Source organism: Styela clava, chromosome 12, assembly GCF_964204865.1.
Source record: "Styela clava chromosome 12, kaStyClav1.hap1.2, whole genome shotgun sequence".
Taxonomy (NCBI): Eukaryota; Metazoa; Chordata; class Ascidiacea; order Stolidobranchia; family Styelidae; genus Styela; species Styela clava.
This window is the reverse complement of record NC_135261.1, coordinates 1,336,147-1,354,560: the sequence shown is the minus strand read 5'-3', so window position 1 is coordinate 1,354,560 and position 18,414 is coordinate 1,336,147. Positions and strand designations below refer to the sequence as shown.

General features: G+C 37.2%; 1 long non-coding RNA gene across 2 annotated transcripts in view; it reads right to left on the bottom strand.

Annotated features, from left to right (window-relative positions):
* Positions 1 to 18,414, bottom strand: part of LOC120329842 (uncharacterized) — a 58,928-nt gene that overhangs the window by 13,386 nt on the left and 27,128 nt on the right. For both annotated transcript variants that reach the window (XR_005567769.2, XR_013479640.1), the window contains exon 3: positions 13,946 to 13,996. This is a non-coding gene — a long non-coding RNA (uncharacterized LOC120329842). The remainder of the gene's footprint in view (positions 1 to 13,945; positions 13,997 to 18,414) is intronic.

The following is an 18,414-nucleotide window of genomic DNA, read 5'->3' as shown; positions in this document are numbered from 1 at the left end:
TATATTTACACTTCCTTCCCAAAAATGCGGCTTATCTGAACAGAACGTGCGCGACTTTAACAAGGTCAAGGGAAATCATAACGTTTTTTGTGAAAATAAACCATACTGACGCTCATAACTTTAAAGCATTTTATTTAATTGCCAATCCTACGAATCCGCATGTTTACCGGTATATGCCAAGTCAGTGTCAAGGGCAGCAGTACGTATGCTATAGTGTGAAAACAGTGATAACAAGAGAGCAATGCTAATATATAGACAACACGGCGAAATTTCATAGAAAAGTGTTCCCTCAAAGGGGTGAAACTCCCACTGGAGACCATATGGACGGGAAAATCATATTTCATATAATAACAAAATTTAAAATTCATTTAACCCTGGTTACCCATAACTAGAAGCATAATAACAGTTGTTATAATCTAATCTAAAAAGTCAATTTTCCATGGTATTTGATATAAACGCGTCAATACAAAATAAATACCAAGCTTGTCTCAGTGGGACAGCAGTACATGCGCGATTCTCACTTGACCGAGAGTTATACAGAATACTAATATCAAAACGTTTTCTACGAAAATAATATCGTGTGTTACACATACTGGCGCTTATAGCGCCAAAGTATTTTATTTGATTGACAATCCATCGAATCCATATGTTTACAGGTATATGCCATTTGAGCGTCATAGAACTAAAATAAGAAAAATTGGAATGAAATTATGGCCAAACTCTAAATTGGTACACATCTACGTTCCGGTGTCCGCCATCTTGGTACGCATACTTCAGGAGCACCCATTTTTCGTCTGTTATTACTTTTTTTTTTTAAATAGGTACCTCCTGAACCCATACGTAGAAGTCAAAGAGTGTACTAGGAAAATATATTACACAATATTTAAAACAAATACTGAGGTATTTTCGTCAGAATAAATTTACAAGAAATAAACGTAACAGCTTTTAAGTGGCTTTTTCCGTATTGAAATACTGAAAATTATTAATTTCGAAAAATAACGATTTTCCTAAAACAGATATTTAACAAAACAAATTCGTTTTCTCTGAAGGTACACAATGTGTTACACATACTGACGCTTATAACGTCAAAGCGTTTTATCTAATTGCCAGTCCTTCGAATTCACATGTCCAGTAAACAAGTGAGCGTTAAGGGACTCAGCGCTAAGCGATGATGTGAAAACAGTGATAACAAAAGAGCAATGTTCAAATATATGGATGAGACGGTCGAATGTCATAAAAAATGTTCCTACAAGTCGTATAAAGATGTTCCCATCAATGCTTTGAAACACGTACAACAAGAGAGCAATGCTCATATATATGGATGAGACGGTCGAATGTCATAGAAAAGTGTTCCTATCTCCTACATGTCGTATAAAGGTGTTCCCATAAAGACGTGTAAACACTTATAACAAGAAAGCAATGCTCAGATATATGAACAATAAGGTCGAATGTCATGGTAAAGTGTTCTCACATGTCGTAAAAAGTGTTTCCACCAATTTTTGAAATCGATTGGGCCACTAGTTTCTAGAAATAGCGATTTTTTCCGAAAACGGTAATTTAGCACAATTATTTATATGAACAATTCCCGCCCAAAAATGCGGCTTGTCTGATCAGTACGTGCGCGACCTTAATAAGGTCAAGGGAAATCAATACGTTTCAAAAAAATACATCAAGTATTACACATACGGGCGCTTATAACGTCAAAGCGTTTTATCTAATTGCCAATCCTTTGAATTCACATGTTCACGGATGCATAACATATGAGTCTTTAGAGCACGGGAGCCAATAATAAGCAAATACATTTAGTTACGAAATTTCCAAATGCGTTTATTCGGAATGCTACAAAAGCAAAAAAATTGTGTTGCGATAGTTCATTTTAACCCTTTATAAAACTAAAGACAAATCTAAACCTAAACGCAAGAACATGCAACATAAAAATGGAGTCACTAGTTGAGGTGTAATAAAATCACTGAGTGAGAAGGATGCAGTCCATTGTCGTTTGACGATAATCACTGATTACAAAACAAAGAACAATAACATAATAAGTGCGTAATATAAATAAAAGGGGCCAAAGTATACCATACTTATGCAGGGAATACCTGAACTTAATTCTTATAAATAGTGGGCTGGCTTTTAGAATAAAAAGAACATTTACATAAATATGATATGAATGGCAAATTTTTCTGCTGGGTCTTGAACTCATTTTTATATTTAGAAATGTATCAATGCCTTCAATGGTTTCATATTTGTTCGAGTTTATTTAACTTCTGAGCCTGCTTCAGTGCTAGAAATAAAATGTTGATTTCCGGTTTGTAGTTCCGGGTTCACGCTCAAAAAGTGGGTCCTTTCAGACGTCAGGCCCATGCGATATTTAATAATGAACTAGGACGCATTGACGCAAATCTTCAAACGTGCGTGCGTATGTTTTCATCGGGTGACTTCCTTTTTGGTTTGTGACGCAAACTACGACGCTTCTCTCATTTCAAAGACTTATATGGCATACCGAAAAGCGTTGAATCCACAGGTTGCATAACATTTTACTAGATTTGGTTGAAGTGAACATTCATAGTTGTGCAATGTTGAGTATTTTGGGGGAATCTATGACCAGAACTGATGCCAACGACACTTTCCTTTTATGGATATGAGGCGTATGGGAAAATTACAATTTTTTTTCTGAAAATCATCAACGCTTTGACTCATTCATATGCTTACAATTTCTATAACAAAAAGCCTTTAGTAGATATATGTTACATAGTTTAATTATTATTACTACATGGCCTATTACACATAATGGGTTTATAATGTGCAAGCCTAATCGTCATTCAAAACGACTTGAAATAAAATAAAAGTTGTTTGCCTTATATTCTTGCGAGTCTAATCTGGCTCGAATTTAACCCAGGACTTTCGCACTCAAAAATGCCAAGAACAAATGAAATATTCCAGTCCATTCCAAACTTGTTACATTGGATATTTTCAATTCTGGATTTTTGGATTATTTCAGAAAAATTATCATTTCAGGCAATGGAATCTTACAGCACGGCCAAAAAAGGTTCCTTGGGGGGTACTCCCGTAGTATGTGTACCAAGATGGCGGACACCGGAACGTAGTATATGTACCAGGTTAGGGGTTAGGCCATAATTTCAGGTACAAATACTACGGGAGTCACTTGGGTAGTCTCCGAAATCGTAATAGAACTAAAATAAGGAAAATTGGAATAAAATTATGGCCTAACCCTAACTTGGTACACATACTACGTTCCGGTGTCCGCCATCTTGGTTCACATAGTGAGGGAGCGCTCCTTTGAGTACTAAAACATAATAAGAAAAATTAATCAAATCACTGTACATCCGATTTCCAAAAACAATATTTTCGAAAAGAAAATTACCAACTTGGGCCACCCCTTGATGTTGGCTTTTTGTCCTAAGTAAAGGTCAAACACTTTTTAAGAAGATTTATGAGGTATGCCTTGTATATTTGCCCAGGCTTATAATGAGTCACGAGTAAGCCAGAACATCACAGAGTATATTGGTGTAACTTTATGAATAAACTATAAACAACCTAGCCCCAAGTTAATCTTAACGACCCGTTAGGATTGCATTTCCCATTACCAAGGTAAACTTATCTTTGTTGTTTACGCGAAGAATATACCTGCAGGTCGAAGGCCAGGATGAAATAATACCGTATTTATGATAGAAATGGGTGGGTGAACGGATACACAGCTTTTAGGATTCGCGCCAAAATTCCTTAGATTATTTAAAACTGAAACAAATATCCGACGTTCGGTCTACAGAGATTTGCTTATTTATAAAACAGATAAAATAATTGGTACTCCCGATGTATATGAACCAAGATGGCGGACACCCAAACGTAGTATGTGTACCCGGTTAGGGTTAGGCCATAATTCTATTCCAATTTTCTGTATTTTAGTTTTATTACGAGTTCTGGGACTATCCAAGTGACTCCCGTAGTATTTGTATCTGAAATTATTGCTTAACCCTAACCTGGTACACATGTACGTTTCGTTGTGCGCCATCTTGGTTTACATGCCATGGGAGTACCGGATAATTTACCTAAGTGATTCAAGAGTCTTGCTGCGCACTAACACAAATATATTTCTGTAAGGTCAGACGGACATATGCGGATACAAAGCAGGAAGTAAACAAAGAGAAAAGACCCGCAGGTAAATACATTATATCTTGGCCTCCACTTTATTTAAAAAAAAACTAACAAACAGCGATAAAAAGATAAATTATTGGAATAATACAAGAATCCGACCACGGGGAAGATAAATCGCTAGAAACGAAGATTTTAGCTGGTATTGTTATTCATGGTTGGAAATCTAATTTGGTTCCAATGAATTCTCGAATACGCCATTCTCGCGATATGCTTTCCCGCTTACGCTCAATGATAATTAAATAAAAGCAATCGAGATTTCTGTGGAAGCGAATTCGATTACAATTTATGTTTTCTAATGGGAGCGATACCAGGGTGCAACGTTCCCAAGCAGGGGAGAAAATTTGCTTTGTATTCGATTAAGGATTACTAATAGTCTTAAGTTTTTTTGTTTTTTTATCATAATATTTATTCACTTTATATTCATAAACTTTTTAAACTATAAAAAAGTGCGACTTGCACTTAACACTAGCATAGGATTCATTAAAGATTGAATAAATAAAGTAGTTTCTACTCGTAGTGAGGAGAAATAAAAAGTTCCAAAATAGGCGAATGAAGGAATTTAACAAAAAAGGTTGTAAAAACTGCCTTTGTGACTCAACCATTGGATTTTACCGCGGTTATTACATTTGCGAAAAATTGTGCCTTTTCTCTTCAGTGAATCTTCCAATTTGATTACGATTTCTATCTCATTGAGTTACATTTAACGAGGTTGACCGGTTCCCAAGAATTTGTACTCTATCAATATACGGAATACGGAATGGTTCATATAACTGTATAATTCCTAACGCTACCCAGTATAATAAAGTGAGTGAGTAATTGGAGGGAAAAGTTAGTAAAACGTATAAAAAGCGTATCGGAGAATTAGCATCATTCGCAGATCATCTCATTTGGTAAAAATTGTGCCTTTCTCCTTAGTGAATCATCGAATTTGATTGCGATTTTCTATCTCATTGAGTTACATATTAACGCGGTCGACCAATTCCCAAGAATTTGTTTTCTAATAAAAAATGGGAACACGGAATGGTTTATTTGACTGTATAATTCCTACCGCTACCCATATGCTGTGATGAATTTACGTAATTGAATACGAGAACTCGATTTTCGTGTTGGTATTTCGAATGATAAATTAATTCAATCAATGCAGAAATGTGGCTCTCTGAGATTATTTTCGCGTTTCTAAAATTGTATACGCCTTTCTGACAAATTCCACTCCGAATAAGGCTCTGTAATTGTATCCTGAGGGGTGATGGCACTATATCTTGGGATGACCGCAGAGGCACTGTTGTGCGTGTGCGACTTCGAATCAAGAATTATATCGATCATCCTTTTTATGCGATGTGTCATACTCGAGTACTGTACGCAGAAGATTATGGCCGATGTTTGTTTAACCTTAAAATGGAAAGCTTTTTACATGCTGGGAGGCTTTTTACGTAAGTACATACGAGAATTCGTTTTTCGTGATGGCATTCCGAATAACTATTGAACCCAATCAACGCAGAAATATGGTTCTCTTCGATTGTAGAATCGTATACACCGTTTTTTACAAATTTCTCTCCAAACATGGCCCGGTACAAGCAGCTAAATAAGACACCGCTGGAAAGACCGTAGAGACATAAACTGTATGGGTGTGACTTCAAATCAGGAATTTTGTCGATCATGCTTTTCTAAACTATGTGTCATACACTTTTCACTCAGAACAAGGCTCTGTACAACCTACACTGCTAGGCAAAGAAATATCTCGAAAAAAAAATTCGTTTGAGTAGTGCCTTAACCACCAGGCCATTCCACAACTGGATAATTTATTACCCCCCGCCCCCCAGCAAGGATGTGGCCAGGAATTTTTAAAGAGGTAGTTCTGAAATTTTTAATTGTCAAGTTAGACCGTAAACGCTAGCTGCTAGTGGATCATTGAAAACGCGGGTTTAAGAGTCTTTAGGGTGTAAAAAGCGTTTTAAGCTACGAACATTTGCTGCATGATGAAAATGTATGAAACAGAATTTTTTTTTTTTTTACATTTCAAAAACGGACGTGAGGTTGTGCCGACCCTCAAAGACCTCCTCCTCCTCCATGGGTACGCTCCTGACCCCCAGAGAAGAATTTCGTTGTCTTGGGGTGGAAATATTACTGTATTTGCTGTGGTATTACTAATAATCTCTATTTAGTAGTTCAATTGCAATACATATATAATAATACAATGTAAACTATACAGCGACCACAGTGCGAGTTGCGTGATTCTCTAGCAAAGAAGCCATTAAAGGTAAAATAAATGGTACTCCCGAAGTATGTGAACCAAGATGGCGGACACTGGAACATATGATGTGTACCAGGTTAGGGTTAGGCAATAATTTCAGGTACAAATACTACGGAAGTCACTTGGCTAGTCCCCGAACTCGTAATAGAACTAAAATAAGGAAAGTTGGAATAAAATCATGGCCCAACCCGAACCAGGTACGCATACTACGTTCCGTTGTCCGCCATCTTGGTTCACATACTTCGGGAGTACCGAATAAATAACGGAAACAGTTTTCATGCTTAGCGAGGGGGTATAAAAGAGTTCAAAATAGGCTAAAGTAAAATTCAATGAAAAAGGTTGGGAAACACTGCATGCACTCAATCCTATTTATAGACAAAATCTGTATTTTTGTGATTTCGTATAAAACTGTATTGATCGTACGTCGTATGTCTAAATTTTGGATGAATAGCAAGTGAACTGACGTATTTGCAGTTTATATCGTGATAATAGCTTAGTTCTTAGGAACGATTATATTCCAATTTTAACTTGCGATTATGAAAATATTTGTTCCAGTGTATTTTAATGCGGGGCGTGGCAAATATAAGAGTAACAATTGAATTACAAAATGATTAATAAAAATGATTATAATCTCCAATAGCAGTCCAAAGTCACTAAAAATATTTGGCCTTCCAGTGGATCTTGTACATAGTCTTATTCGGAACGCACACGTGTAAATATGTATCCAACATTATGAGCAGAAGTGAAGGTAATAAAACGTCGAAGTTAACATACGTGATGACTGATGTTTCTATCATGCTAATAGTATTTGGCTTGGAAACGATACCATTCCAATTTCAACGTGCGATTAATGAGAAAACATTTATCAAAAATCCAAAATTTCGCTATCTTTTAATTTTTTATGGGAACACGGTTTGTAATCCGCCAAACGGCACGGCTGTGTCCGATTCGACGCGACGCGACGCGAAACTCGAGATTAATTGATACCGGTAGGTACAGTACGGAAAAGCCAAAGTAGGGTAACAGTTGAATTGAAAAATTATTAATAACTGTTGAAAATTTTGACCCACCGTTTCTGCGATACCAAATATTTGGCCTCCCAGTGGACATAGTCTTGGTCGAAACAAAAATTTGTCCAACATTATGGACAGACAAGAAATGAAAGTAATAAAACGTCAAAATTGACGCGTGCAGGTAGTATTAATATCCTTATGAAACTACAGTTCCTGGGAACGATTAGATTTCAATTGTGGCTTGCAATTAATGAGGAAGCATGTTTCAGTATATTTTTAGACATATATAAATATATATATTCCTCCATCATAGCAGCCAAAAATCGCTAAAATCTCGACTTTCTAAAGTTTCCCGACCAATGTATTATGCTTGGTACAGTGAACTGATTGGAATTGCAAACAGTGTTTATTAACAGGGGTTCATTGATCAGGGGTTTATTGAGCAGGGGTTAGCCAGGGATAAAGTCCTTGGGTTGAGGGTGGTGCTCAAAGCCCCCTTTTTTTGAATTATAAAAAAACTTTTTCTGTATCATACATAGTAATTTTCGTAGTTTGGAACGCTTTTTAGACCCTCCAGATTCTTGAAAATTCGTGTCTTCCGACCTCCAGGACTAGGTGTCACGGTCTAACTTGACAAATTTCAAACCCCATTTAAAAATGCAGACAGGTGGGAATGGGCATTTTTGAATACCAGATGATTTCAGAATCGAATCGAATTCTTGGAGATATTTGGTTGTATGTGACTTTTTATTATGATAGGTCCTTCAGACACATAAATTAAACTGTAAACTTAGAATTCATCACTCAGACAGTTCGCTGAGGGTTCACACGCAATAGGAAACCGGACGCGGGTGCGTGCCCCCCCCCCCTTTTAGAATGTGAAAAAAAAAATTCTGCATCATACATACCAATTTTTCGTGTCTTGAAACGCTTTGTAGAACCTCAAAACTTTTGAAAAACCCCGGACTGTTACGGTAATTTGCCACTTAGAAATTTCAGGAACCCCCTCCCCGTGGCAAAGTTTAAAATACGCCCCCTTGAGTGTTGACTGACAATTTCAAACCACTGTCGTTGAATTGAGATCATTGTACGTTATACTATTTAAGTAAAAATACGAGTTTCCCAACTTGAATTTATTTTATTGAAACCTTTTACGATTGGAACTTTCTGCCCTGTTTTCTCCCTGCCCAAACGGCGCCATGGCACGAGCCACGGAGCCATGACACAAGCCACGGCTGTCATAGCCTATATATGCCACTGATTCCATTGCATACTAATATCAATGTTTTCCCACGACGGCTTCCGTGCAAGCACATTTCACCCTTCTAACCAATATGGCGTCGGTTATATGGGATTATGGAATCTTCCGAAATGTTTTGACTTTCAATTTCCAGATGCCCACGGATCAGTAGCATAAGTACAACAATAAACATAACCCCTTGTTAACCCGTAACCCACACCTTTTTGTAACAGTAAACTAATAGAAAAAACCCCTCACAATTTGTGATTGTCACATAACAATGATTAACGATTTGTGTTTATAGCAAGGCTTTAGATCTGGCATGGGCAAACTACGGCCCGCGGGCCAAATCCATTAATCCAATCTGGCCCACCTGATGCTGCCACAACCAAATTTTGATGGTTTGAAAAAAAAAAAAACTCAAGGCTTATTGTTTTCCACTTTTGCTTTTGTAACACTGTAAATACTGTTTATAAAATGTAACTTTCACGCCCCCCCCCCCCTCCCAACATGGCCAGGCTAGACGAGGCCAACCTTGACGGGCAAAATTCTTGGCCCCCCCCCCCCTTTTTAATGATTTCGGGTTCGAAACGCATGCCCGCTATCAAACCTGAGATGTTGTGACCTATATTGGCGCTGCAGATTGAAGTTCTCGGGTTTAAATCCCATGTCGTCCACTACTTAACCTAGGCGGTGATACACGGCCATATCTTAGTGCCGCACGTTGAGAATTCATGCCCACAATCTTTCTCAAGGTGCAATAAACTGGGTAGCAGGAGTGTGTCTAGATAAGATCATGGGGCAGCACGTTATTCACCTCAATTTATTGCTTAGTTTTATGATTTAAATAATAATACAATCATTTCACTCTTCCATGACTTTTAATTTTTTGTTCCCATGTATAACAACATCTATAATTTGTTTTCTGAAGTTAGGTATAAGTAGCATTATTATCAGAAATTTGCCCCGGGCATAAGGCACTCGGTCCCGGGTAGCAGAAAAGTTTGACACGCCCCTGCTGGATAGGCAATGTCCAACCAGGTTACTGGCAGTCTTCATTTGTCCACAACCTTACCTTTAGTAAGGGTGTGCTAAACGGTTTAATGTTAACGACATTAGGACGAACACCCATGTGAGCTACCTCATCCAGTCTGTGATAAACGGACTATGTCAGCGTCACATATTAGATATTTTGAATCCAAAACCCGCGCCCAACACCTAACTCAGGGCGTATTAAATTGGTTGGGGGACGCCGGATCGGATGTATTTTGGTCTACCCTAATAATTGAGCCGTCTTATTGATATTTTTGTTCGAGAACAATTATAAAAAATTGCATCCTCTTTAAGAAAAGATCTATTCGATATCTCTCTTCTACGTTTAAAAATTCCCTAGCAAAAACGTGTCAATAATGTGACTAAATTTTGGCATCAAATAAAAAACGACACATTGCCGAAATGGTGACCTTAAAGTTTTTTACCTCTTTATATGCTGGCATGTCAAAGAATCGGTATTCAATGAGCGAAAAATACCACAACAACAATCGAAACGACTGTATTTCGGTAAGGTTACTTTAAATCGTTACGGAAAATGCATTTTACAAGAATTTTGACCCTGACTTGCTCCAAAGAGTCATATCAAGGGTTAGAGCAGCGGTTCTCAACCGGAATTCCGTGGCCCACCAAGGGGGCCACATAGCAGTTGGAAGGGGCCACCATGCCACGTGCAAAAGTGATTTTATATTTACTTTTACAAAAAAACTCCCTGTTATTTCTAGTTCTATGGCTTGATAACGTTTCACAGAGTGTTTTCTTTTTGTTGAGCATGCAATGTGAGATCATAATGGGAGTTGGAATCTATCAATTAAAATACCACTGTAAGAATAAACAAGGGGAGCCATGAGTGTTAAAAGTCTCCGGAAGAAGGCACGAGCCATAAAAGGTTGGAAATCACTGAGTTAGAGAATTAAATTGTATGCTACAAGAATTAAAAAATCCGGTTTTCTAAACGACGCTTATCCACGCAGTTCGCTCCCCTATAAAACAGTCACTGATCTTTCGAAAAGGCCATATGAAGCGTTCCAGAATTTGATATTATGCTTTGCGAGTGGGGGCGTCCCCAGGGGGACTTTCAGTTTGTTGCATTTTACTTTATGCGGCCCCGCTAGCTGTGACGGTCTAACTTGGCAATTACAAATTTCAGACCCCCCTCCCCCCTTTAAAAATTCTTGACTGCACCCCTGGTTGCAAGAATTTCAAGTTAACAACCGAAGCGTTGTGCGTTTCTTTTCAAAGTTACCTAGTTTAAAGAACGCGAATTGTTACAGAAACTTTCGTGTCGAGGAAGCAAAGAACATGCGCCATTGATTATGTATTCAGCTGTCTTCCTGTTCACAGGTTTTAGTTTAACATAATTCATTTTGAAATCAATCAACGATGTATCAATGTTTTTGTTTTGGACGATGTTGTATTAAGGGATTCATATTTTAAGCGTCCACGTTTATCTTAAGAGGCTAGAGTGCGTCCAATGTACAGGGTGAGGATTAGGATGCGTTTGCGTTTATCTCCAGGGCTTAGAGTGCGTTCAACGCATGACTTGGACAGTTTATTCCCCCTCTTCGAAGATTCCTGGCCACGCCTATGATTATATAACTTCCGACTAATGCGCAATGTTTCAAATACTGTGATGCGTCCATATATAGTTTCAAATATTTGGATGCGTCCACGTACAGTACACGATGCGTCCACCAGACACTACGTGTCGACGAAATTTTGGACTAAAATTACGTAACGTTTGGCATTGCAATGGCAGTAAAGAATTTGACAGTTTATCAGGACTCCAGTGTTCGCCTAATTTCCTGTTATCTACTATTTGTGAGCCTTTTGTCGGTAGTTTTTTGAGTAACGCTGAAGGATTTAAAAACAAATAAATGCAACAGAACAACGTTTTGCAACCGGAATGGATTTATTCCTCTGACTGGGAGAAATTTGGGCGCTTTCGTAGTATTCGTACCAAGATTGCGCACAAACTGCTCCCCCTAACCTAGTACACAAACTTTGTTCAGGTTGTTTGCAATCTTGGTACAAATACTTCAGAAGCCCCGAAATTTGAATGCTTTGAGACGGAAGCTTTGCTTTGTATTAACATGTAGTGTTACTAATATTTCATACTTATTTAGTAGTATTGTAATGCTAATGCATACATTATGAATTGTTAGAGATTTACAACAAAGTCAGAGTACAAGTTGCACTTATCGCTAGCAAATGTTCCAAAATTTGAACAGATAAAGGTAGTAGGGGTTTAATGCGTAGCAGGGTAAGAATTAAGAGCCTGAAAATAGGCCAAGAAAGTAATGTGACAAGAAAGATCATGAACCACTACATTAGAAGATAACTATGCCGCCCGGTATAACAGAGAAATCCGTCATCTACTGACCAAGTTTTGTATTGGCTGTCAGCTATGTTATCGGGGTTAGTTTTCACAGTATCGACATTTTAACAATGTGATATTGTTTTGAGAAAACTTGTAAATACAGTTCTTTGTGTATCTTGACAAATGATGAGGGTCATCACGCATTCCTGCATTTTGTGAAAAAGCTCGGCGTTCAGGTTTGATCGTTATGACGATTTGATCATGATAAATTACAGGATTATCACGAGGTTTAAACTCTGTCAAAATTCTTATTCATGTGGTTCATTTGATATGCATTAAAGGACAAGGTATTTTGATGTTTTGTTTAAAACGTAATCGTTTTTTCATTCCTATAAGCCACGTCATTATAGTTGTAAAGTCAGGTGTATTGTGAAAGAAGAGTTTTTGAGGAGAAAAACATTCGCGCCGTCTATTTAAAATAAATAAATGGCTAACTAATCATATACACAACATGGAGTGGTAACTGGAAGAAAGGCCGTGGTTTGCAATATGATTAAACCGTCTTATCGGTGTTTCTCTCCCTAGGGATAACTATGTAAAGCCCATCTGTAAATCAGATTGTCAAATTCAATTCGTCATCAACTACTCAAGTATATATATATATATTAATACCACACACTGTATAGACATAAACCCGGTTATTTTAAACTTTAGAAAAGTTTTTGTGTACTCCTCTCCAACCCGATTCGCACGCTAATTTTGCACAATTTACAAAACAAGACTCGGTAGCGAGGGAGAAACAAAACCCCGTTATTTTTATTTTTTCTCGCCGTATTTTATACCTTCTATAACACTTTTCAAATTTTTCCTATAGAAGGGGAGCCCGTTTGAGTTCTATTTACTCTCTAGCTCGAAAACATTGGCCGAATCGCAATGCAAAACCTCGTTTTTTAATTTTAATCAACGCATTTGACGTTAAGTAAATTTTTTTTTTACTACATGTGTTCACCGAGTAGTTTGTTTGAGTATGTTTTATTTTTATATGTTTGTTTGTGTAGTAATGAGTAAACTGGCACATGTATTTCGACATGTCTTATACCCCTTTGGAGATTCTATCAATTTCCTCGATTTTTCCAATCTTCGTCATTGCTTTGTGATAGACAACTCTCAGAGGCATATAGAAAAGCTGCATCCCACCTTAAACTCATTGCTAAAAAGTCAGGTAATTCCCAGTACTCATTCTAAAATTAGCATAGTGAGATGGGGCTGAAACCGTATCATTGTTTGTTTGATCCTTTTGCGTTACATAATAGGTCAGGATGTTTAACAGCCACGTTACAACCGCAGAATTGTCAACACTGTAATTATATTTTCATAATATTCGCTTGGTTAAAACATATGCATGATTTTCCCTGTGGCTCTTAGCGTGATTGAAAACTAATTAATTATGCTAACAAACAGTGGTACAGTTTTTTGCCCCTTCTTACCACAGCACTGGACTTAGAACGAGTACTGGAAATTACTTGACTTTTAGCAGTGTGTTTGAGGAGGAATACAGCTCAAAACATTTTTTATATAACTTTGTGAGTCATTCATTATAGGGAAAAGTCATGCATTGTCAATATGTTTTAACTAAGAGAATACTATGAAACAGTCAGATAATATCCAGTACTCATTATAAAACTAGCATGGTATGGCTGAAACAGAACTGTTGTTTGTTTGATTTTTCTGTCGCATAATAGGATGTTCACGTCCACGTTACAACCGCAGAATTGTCAACAACGAAATCATATTTTCATAATATTTTCTGGGTTTTGAGTTTCGCAAAATATAGACAGATTGAATCACCATGTATTTCAAACCTACGTGATCATAATATAAACAACGCCTCTTACCTTTTTGCCATGCGGGCGGCCTTTGAAATATCCGTTGTATATTGAGGAGATCTAGATTTAGTAAAAGTATGAATATCATTCAACAAAAATGCCTGGTTACTTATTGGATGAAATTTTGTTTGGGAATTTTACCTGTATAGTAACGAATTACTTTTGCGTTGTTGAAAGCAATGTTTTTAAACTGGTGCGCCCTCGAAAATAGCCATAGTGTCATGATATGAAATGACGGCATAAACTTGTTGTGGCTAAACAACAGATTGAGTAGTCTCATGTGCGGAGCCGTATTCAAACCATATCTTGGGCCCAAAACGACCTACCGCTTTAAAATGAGTGAGTCCTATGAAGACCCTAATTTTTTTCCAAACCCAAAATATGATATCTAGATTGCTTTTTAGCTAAACGTTTTGGACGTTGTGCGTTTCGGCAAAACTAGCAACGTATCCTTATCTATTATTTATATAAGTATCCGTCTGAGTATAATACAGATGAGCAGCAGGGATAAAGGGGCATTGGGTTATACATTCACAAATATATAAGTTTAACTAGAGTCTGGACCAGCTAATTGATATTTTGATAAAACTTTTTCCCTTCTTTTTTTACCTCTAAATTTTCTATTCTAAAGCCATATGTATGCGTTCGGAAGTTTTATAGGCGCGCCTGTCAGTGAAAAACTTGATAAATGTATATTGTATGTTAAGATATTGAAAATATATGCACAAATTTATCTCCGTTTCATATCGAGCTAAATTTTCTAATATAAAATCATGGGTTCGCTAGAAATAGGCGGGCCTTGGGATGAAAAACCTGATAAATATTTATTGAATCTCAAGATATTGGATGATGTTGACATACACGCACAAATACGTTTATGCGATGTTTCATATCAGAAGGGCAAGGACTAAGAATTGGTATTTCTATACATAACCTTACCATTTTCATTCATTTTACTGCTGTTTCCAGGATTTATTTGCTTACGCAATTTTTCTTTAATACACATTTTGTGATATGGAACAGGTTTGAGTATAATACGGTGATAAGGCGGAGATTCAATATTTTCTTACATTAACAAGTTTTATATTACAACGGGTTTGAGTAGTTAATTGTTATTTTGACAAATTTTTCACTTTTTTCCATTTATTTCGCTGCTATATTTTTCTCACAAAAATCTCAGGTGCGGTTGAAAGTACAAAAGGCGCGGCTTGGGGTAAAATAGCTGATATACATTCTATTATATGTTAAGATATTGAAAATTAATGCCCAAATATATCTCTGTTAACTTTCATATCAAAATGGTCGGAAATAGGCAACTGTTATTTCGATAATATTTAGTCGTTGTTATTCATTTTGCAGCTAAATTTTCCAATATATAAATCGTGGCTTTGCTAGAAATAGGCGGGCTTTGGGGTGAAAACCCGATATGCATCTATCAAATCTATGTAAGATATTGGATGCTGTAGGTCTTCACGGTATTTAGTTTTAACATGCAAACATAAACACACTGAAGTCTTTCCGAAATCTCATGTTGCGCAAGTTAACGTGAATACTGAGATCCGATACGACAAAACGTAACTTGATACTGTTATTGCACTTTCGCTATACGCGTCGCAAATATGTAAGAGCGGCATTCCATAGAAACGCAAATTTTGTGTAAGACCAATTGATTCCATACATGATGTTTCGATATAATCGAGTTTGGCGTACCTAGATTCTAGGGGCAGAAATTTCGCTCCCCTGGTTGCATTTTATGAACGATATTTACAGTGTTATAAAAGCAAAAGTAGGAAACAATAAGCCTCGTGCCAAGACTAAATTTAATCGCAATCTCAACAAATTCTTTGTGGTATTTTCAAATACAAAATTTGGTTTTAGTTTGGTTGTGACAGAATTAGGCGGGCCAGATTGAATTACCCAGCGAGTCACATTTGCTGTAATTTGTCCATATCAGTTCTGTAAGGCCCTCACTTGTATTTTTAACAAGCTCACAGTAGGCAATAAATACTCAACACAAAACTTTTCTCTTCAACTTTATTTTACGCAAACACTTTTATATGAAATCATGTGCACACAACTTTATATGACATCTGGTACAATTTTTGGATCTTCTCTAGAGAACCCCCGCCAAAAAGCACCCCCCTCAAATATTTTATTTTATGTATTCAATTAGGGTTTGGGTTAGGAATGCAGATAGCTCTGGAAATAAATATTTTCTCATTATTCCTAACCCAAATTTAATACTTACTAATTTTTTATCCTAAAACGTGGCGGGGTGGTTTTCTCAGATCTCACATTTTTGCATTAGTGACGGGGGCTTTGTACAAAAGATCCCATTTTATTTGATATTCAGGCCTATCACGTTTTGTGAAAAGTTTTGACTCTATCTAAACTCAAAATGCGTCGAATGCGTGAAAATGCGTCAAATTGTCACTTGTATATAACGTCATTCCTTCGCAAAATGACAGGATCTTTTTCCCACGCCAATGCTCAAAGGAAAAAATTTATAGTAATTATCCAGATACGGTTTTGGTAAGGAATGCAGATTGCTCTGGAAATCAAATTTTTAAATCACCCGAACTAAATCTTACTAAGTTATTATTTTAAAACGTGGCTTGGTTTTTTTTTCTCAGATCTCCCATTTTTGCATTAGTGACGGGGGCTTTGTACAAAAGATCCCATTTTTTTCATCATTTGGCTCGAATTTTGATAACATTTAACCTTAGTGTTACTATATTTGAGCATTGATCTCAGTTTAATTATCAGTACGCCATGTTGAGAATTGAATTTGGTTAAAAAACTGTCTCGAAACAACATAACAACACACATGATGAAAATCTGAGGATCATTTCGTTGAATTGTTGCGGTTAGAGTTGTTGTTGTTAAAAAATCGTTTTCCTCCTCCACTAATGGTCTAATTCAGGGGTGTGCAACCTTTAATAATACAGGAAGGCCAGATAACTGGGCGAAACCGCGGGCCGCACCTTTATTTAACATAGGCTTTCTAGTAATTGCAGGCACAAAAATGTTGGGTATTGATCTTATGACATGCATTGATCGCTTCGCACAAGCTCAGGTATAGGACTGAAGTATAGGCTTTGCGTCGCAAAACATTGGAATTACTCGCAAGTACCAGATCAAAATAAATTGAATACTCGTTGCGCGGGCCACACACTATTTAGAATTGGCACTTCTCCGCGGGCCGTACAATTTTTCCTTATGGGTCGCAGGTTGCACATTTTGAAGGCCAGTAATTCTAATTTAAAAGGCCTACGACGGGCGATATTAAACCCTGTTTAAACAGCTGTTTGGTTTTAATTCATGGGAACACTTATAAATGAAATCCGATACACACCTTTATATGATAAAAGGTACAATTTATTTAATGTTCGACTGCAATTTTGCTGACATTGCGCTGGTCATATGTTATTTGCCTCTTTTTATTTGAGTCTTGCAATAATGTATAATTAGAATAGGATTTAATAATCCCGGGGGAGGGATAGGAGAGCAGATAACACGGCTCAATCATATGGCGAACCACGCCTGTCATTATCAAAACGCATGTTAAGAATTTGGTTAAAACTTGTCTTGCAGCAGACAAAATCACAAGGTCTTTAGCGAGATCAGTTAGACATATACTATCTACTGTATTTCTTCAGCCACGCGAAATTAATTGAATTGTACATTGCCGCATTTATATGAAAGTGTCTTCCTTACAATGCTAAAGAGAAACGTGCGCTGTGCGTGCAGAAACTGGCGAGCAAAAATAATTCTCTCGTTTTGTGCGTGCGTACGTTGCGTGACTCACGTCTCTCGTTTATTAACAAAATGAGAGAAAACGTGCTCACGTCTGAACGAATGCCTTCAAGCTACGTATGACTCCTTACAGGACCAACCGTATGTTGAGTATTCGTGAAAATACTCGATTTGGGAATACAGGCCTTTCCAAATAGACTTTAGGTCTATTTTTGTTATTTTTGTCAAACGGGAATTTTGTCGCGCGACGGCGGGCGGTTTTCCATCAATAGCCGGCCAAAACGCATTTTAACTTCGGATTAATGCTAACGCCGTCTGTATTTAGCAACACGACTACGGCGACATACTATACTGCATAAATAATTTTAATACATAACTCGAAGCAAATGGAGAGTTCCACGAATAATTCTCAATCACGACGCGTTAAAAACATCTCGTTATTGAAATGCCTCGACGGTCATATCTGGAATGGTTAAAAGGACGACGGTCCGTGGTTTTAACTAGGTATTTCATAACGACGCAGATAAATATGAAATACTCTATTAAAAGTACAATTTAACGGTCAGATAACGGAATATTTGTTTAATTAACTAGCTTTGAAAATAAATTGGGCGGGGGGGGATACTTTATACGCGAGGCTTTGCATAGGTAGCCATTCAATTTTGTTTTTCAAATGGTCAGGTATTACCAGGGCCCGAACTCGCGCTCTTCAACATACAATC